Source organism: Patagioenas fasciata, chromosome 14, assembly GCF_037038585.1.
Source record: "Patagioenas fasciata isolate bPatFas1 chromosome 14, bPatFas1.hap1, whole genome shotgun sequence".
NCBI classification, from domain to species: Eukaryota; Metazoa; Chordata; class Aves; order Columbiformes; family Columbidae; genus Patagioenas; species Patagioenas fasciata.
In genome coordinates, this window is record NC_092533.1 from 824,292 (window position 1) to 830,291 (window position 6,000).

A 6,000-nucleotide genomic window follows, 5' to 3' on the forward strand; every position below is an offset into this window, starting at 1 on the left:
TACTCAGAATGATAAACCTATGGTAGAATAAAGCCTTTTACTCAAACATTAACTAAAACCTGGAGTTAAATCTTCGTGTGGAGAAGTCACCGTGTGCACTTTTGTTTTGCTGACTGCGCTCCAGCTGCAGGTGAGATTCTTCTGAAAACTGGGCCATAATTTAAAAAGTTAACATGCCTATGTAAAAAGTACAATATTCAAGGCTAAGGCAGAAAATCATTAGTTCAAATCATTAGACTTCAAATCTGAGAGCGGAACAGTTAATCAAACCCTCAATTTTTACCTTAATCAGTTGATTAATTCTGAAGCAGCTACTGGACTCCTGAGACAAGATTCTGTCTCTTACTTCTGGATCTGATTTCTAATCAGAATCTGGTACTATTAATACTGCAGAGTATTAGCTCTGAAGGTGAAAAGACAAAGCATTGCCCATCTGCACCTGCCATTCCAGTGGACCAGCTGCAGAAGTACTCACAAAGTGCTCCACAAACCTCGCAGAGCGGGTTCAGGGCTGTGATGGGAGAACGTGTTCACTTGGATGTCTTCATTACTTTTTCAGAAGTCCGGAACACTCAGCGCATACGGGCTTTACATGACCAGTCAGATGAACTGATCGCTTCCTTTGGGCTTTAGGCTCATTAGTGCCGCTCCTGTTCAAAGCAAGGGGTATTGCATCAGCTTTTTCAAATACTTTACTTATTAATGTCAGTTAGTACACTGTAATAATTTTAAAATCAATTTTCATAAAGGCAGTGATGCCATATTGGCAGGGCTTGAAGAATCAATTCACGCCGCGCAGTAAAAATTGATCTTGTTCAAACAAGCACAGGAGCCATTTGTGATCATGCAGTATGATTAAGATTCAAATCACTGGGCTGGGGGATCAAGTTCGCCTGGGCAGAAGTGCTGGGGCTGAACTGAGACAACGCAGTAAGCGTGATGTGCAGGTGCTTGGGACCGGCATGGTGATGAGAGCTTTATAAAGCAGGGTGCTTCCTGACAAGCCTCTGTGAAGCATTCTGACATGGATACCGTGTGATTACTGAATACAGAGATATTTAAGCTCCAAGTCTTTTTGAAACATTATAATCAGAATTGCCCTTTGAAAAGAACAAAAACCTTAGAATTTTAATCACAACAGCTTTAGAAATGCATCTGCACTTTTCAAATAATAAATGAAAGAAATTCAAGTCTTGCTTTTATTTCTTTGCAAAGGATGTTCCAATCATTTTACTGTAAGATAATATAATTTTCTTTGATGAAATGACTTCAGTAGTAAAGGCATCACATACTGCTCCCTGCTAAACACAAGCCCTTGGCCAAATCCATCAAAATGCAGCCTGAGAAGAGTGAAACTTGGAAATCCGGGCCAAATACACCGGTGACCTACATGTAAAATATGTGTCAGGACCACACAAAGGTTCTTACCCACTCGGCTGCAGAACCGGCACAGCTCATTTGAAGAGCAGCTGCAGTTCTGATGGAACAGAAAAGCAGCATCGATCAGAGGGAGGAGGATGAAGCGTGTTCCACTTTAACAGATGCCTCCGTAACCTTCACTCCAGCTAGGGGAAAGCTGAGCCTGAGCATAAAGTGGGTGTTCCAAAAGTCACAGCAGAGCTGCGCTCAAACCTGGTACACTAAGCTGTGATGTCATTCCCAGGTTTGAGGTCATTCCTTACGACAAAGCGCTAAATTAGCATCCAAGCTTTCAGGAAATCACGGGACGACTGACTGCATCACACCCTGTGGGTGCTGAGAAAAGGTCGGTGTCGCAGCAGAGGCAGCAGCGACTGTTAGAGGGAAAGGGGAGGATTCAGCTGGGGCTGTAGTAGCGGTGGTGTGTGCGGTACATGTATCACCTCACATCGCAGTGTGAATATACAAGCTATAAATACGAATCAACGCGCCCACGCATAATGAGAAATGTAGAAGCTGTTTATCAGCATTTAGCAACACCACGCGGAGCTTCAAAGCTCTCAGAGAAGTGCTGATAATTTCCATCAAAAATGGAAGGAGTAATTCTGGGAAGAGAAAAATCTCTAGGCTGGATTTTGGACAAAGGATTTCAGCTAAAAAGCCACATGGGAACTTTCATCACTCTGGGTGACTTTTACACACATTAGTTAAAATAAAAATCGTAAAAGGAAGGAAAAACCCAGTACTTGCAGCTCTAGGCTTACGCTTTGATTCAGAAATGACTTCAAGGTGCGACCTCAGGATCCTCAGCCACATATCCTGCACCATTCAGTGCCCCTCGGCCGTCTCGTTTCTCAACACCCAGCCAGTGCAACATTTGGCCAGGGCAAAACTCCAGCCAGGCAGAGAGAAAAGTGCAGTGTCTGGGGAGGGTGGCACAGCAAAGAGAAACAGAGGTCTGGCCCAGCTCCGACTCATTGTCAGAGCAAGGGAGCGGGCTCCAGCTTCCCCAGAACCAGACCCCGTGTCCTGGGGCGGTGCAAGCGCTTCCAGAGAAAACTTCCCATCCAGCCTCGAACTGCAGCAAGGAATGGGCACAGAGCCCAGGCAGGAATAAAGTCCAGGCTCTTGGAGTTCCAGCCCCCCAGTGTAGCCACCCTCTGAAAGGTGGATCTCATTGCCAGAGTGCGGTGGGCTTCACATCGCCCAGGGAGCTCTAGAAACCAAGTTCCCAAGAAGTGAGCCAGGCAAGACAGCGTAGGAGACTCAGCTGAAGTAACACATTACCCACTGATCCAGCAGCGCGAATTACACGCAGTGAAAACCTCATCTGCTGAAATCCAGCAGCATGTGTGAATAAAAGCTCTAACAAATCTTTCACTTTGAAGAAAAAGCATAAAGAAACACTAAGTGGCAGAATCTCCCTACGAAAAGGATCTGCTAGCAAAAGAGCGCCGGTGCTATGACGTGGGGTTTATTAACAAGCATGTAGTAAAGCCACATACAGATTTGCCCTTGATCTTTTATTCATAACTCAAGTGCGTAATGTATTTTCATTAAAAAAGGCAAAGGGGAAGAATGTGAGCACATGAGCAGGGCACAGTGCAAGGCACAGCCGGAACAGCAGGCACGCGGCCTTTCTTCCATCGTGTAACATACAGAGTGTGGGCGCAGCTTCTGCAAATAAAACTGTGCGCTCCTTCTGTCACACACCAAATCCAGAGCAAATTCATTGCACAAGGCTCTAGGTTTTAAAGGCTGGCAGCAAGGGGAATCATGTTCCACTGATTTATATAGCAATCGTTGTACATTAGATAACATTTTGGCCAAGAACGGATATATCCAAACCCAACAAATCCTTTAGAATTTCATGGACCAAGCAATCCACCACACACACAATCCTGGGGTCTCTGGTACTGCAATAGCCCCCTGTGCATGGGCGGACAGAGACCTCACGTGCACCCACGCCAGTGTGAGGGGTGAACTCACACAAAATGTGTTGTTTTCAGTCATCTTCTGTACGCGAGTTCCTTTCTCTCTTACAGGTTCTGCCATAGCGAAGCCTCCTTCAGCAGCCGTTGCCTCTCCTCCTTTTTCCCTTCCTCCAACAATTCTGAAATTGTTTGTATAACACTTTTATTCTCAGTCTGGTTCAAGTGACCCCATTATTAACACTGGTGCAATTATAGTGTGTTTTTAATGTTACGGCTAAAAGAAAGTTTGCTCCTCACTGGGTAGCGTTATTTTGACATCAGCACTGTGTAACTAATGTTATGAGTATCTTTACTCCCCCCATCTTGGAGCCATTTGAGGGCCTCTTGCAAAGCCAGATCCCCTGTCCAGATGAGCCCGGGTGCAGCTGGGGCTGGTCGCTCAGGAAGGGCTGGGTTTGGTGCCTTCCCGGGCTGGACCTGTGAGCTGGGCTGTTCTTCACGTGAAGCCCTTGCCAGGTGCTGCGGGAAGGAGCAGCCGTGTGCCCGCAACACCTGCCCTCACCTGGAGCCCCCCCCCTGGACACAGCGCTGCAAACCAGGCTGAATTTGTCCTGCAAAGCTGAAACTTCGATACCCTCAAGCAACGTTGAGATGCCCAGTGCAGAGAGAAATAATTAATGACAGCTCAGCCTAAGCCGTGAGCGAATTCTAATAATCTAAGCAAATCCAAGTAGATTTCTAGCCAAAGAGCGTTTCAACAGCAGATCACAATTAAACAGCCCAGTGCCTGGGATTTGGGTCTCGTTTTACTGTCTAGTGAGCTACAGCAAAATCTCCCCGTTCAGCAAAGCGGCACTAAGTCAGCAGCGGCAGACGCAGCCTGCGCACTCCACAGGTCTCCCGTGAAAGCTGCCATCTTCTGTCTTCAAACATGGATTTACTGGAAGTATAACTTTGCAAGAAGCTTATGCCACAGTTACTGATCTCTGTAATAGCTGTGGTTACAATTCCTCCACCATTATTTCATTCGGTTCTACAAAGATGCGTATTTTCTGGGGTGTGTTCTCAGGAGATCCCGCATGTGCTGCACCACACGCTGTGCTCTGTGGCAGAGGCTTGTAACGGGACTGTGACTCAAACACAGTCACCTCCAGTGGCACCCACGAGTCACCTCGTTCTGAAGGTTCAGCCGAACCCCCTCAGCTGGGGTTTGCCCGACCCTGTCACGACAGAGCCCCCCTGAGCGGGCAACACCGGGCCCCTGGGCGGTTAATAACAAATTCTAATTAGCAGTCTGAGTACAGTAGCCTTCTCCCCTGGCCCTACACGAATAATAAAGGAGCAAAATCATTACAAACTACAGGGACAAACAGAGTGAGTGACGAAGGACTCTGAAGGAGCTTCTTCACATGAGGGTGTCTCCATGGTCCCGGTCCCGTTTTTCTCAGTTCCACAGCATCCCCAGCTCCCGCACCTTCTCCGTGAGGGATGGGCTGACAGCTCTTCTTTAGTAAATACAAGAAGATTCGTGGCTCTAACAAATTTTTTGTCTGGCCTTAGGAAAATACTGATTTTATTTAATGTGGGCGTGTGAAAGGGAATGAAGGTCTAACACTGAATGACAGCAATTATTTACTTTTCCCTCGGCAGCACCATCGCCGTTTCCGTCAGCGCCCGCGGTTTCGGGGAGCAGAGCACACCCCGTTCCTCCGGGAGCTCCGCACACGTCGCGGGCAAAGTGCTGACCCGGGGGGCAAAGTCACCGCCTGGGGCCGAGCGAAAGAAACAACCCGAAATGAACTGTGTGCAAAATGACATCCGTAGGGCTGAAGTCCCCCAGCGGTGTCAACAAGAATTCTGTCTGAATCACGTGAACAGCGTTTTATCCCTGCCCTGCTCCACGTTTATACAAGGACTCGCAATACCATTTCTTTTGATGAATAATAGGAAAAAATCGCAGAGAGAGCTTTTTGGCGATTAAAAAGTTGCTTATTAATAAATCCCTCTGTTAACACTAAGCCTTGCTGAAATCCTGCCGGTGTTCCTGTGTGCGTAACCTGCAGTGAAAAGGAAAGGCTGAGGGAGCTGGGGCTCTGGAGCTGGAGGAGACTGAGGGGGGACTCATTCCTGGGGATCAATATGGAAAGGGGCAGTGTCAGGAGGATGGAGCCAGGCTCTTCTGGGTGACAACCAGTGACAGGACAAGGGGCAATGGGTGCAAACTGGAACACAGGAGGTTCCGCTTAAATATGAGAAGAAACTTGGGCTATCTGACAGCACCAGGCAAGGTACTACAAGGAGGTACTGACCACTAATGCTTAATGCCAAGTGAAACATGGACAGAACTCCGCATTTACTTAAAAGCCAGTGTTTTGCTTTTCTTCAGATTGCAGGCAAAACAATGGGAGACAGAAGCCACGAAACCTCGAAGCCCCAGGGAGGCTTAGCAACGCGGGGAAAAGCGCCAGCGCTGCAGCACGGCCAGGCCGCCCACAGCGCTACGGGGCGACCGGAGCCACGACCCGGGCGGCTGCGGCCTGGGCGGTGCACGGCCCGCCGCCATCTTCGCTCCGCTCCGTCTCCATGGCTACGCGCATGACGTCACGCGGGCAGGGGCGGTGCCGGGGCGGCGCATGCCCAGCAGAGC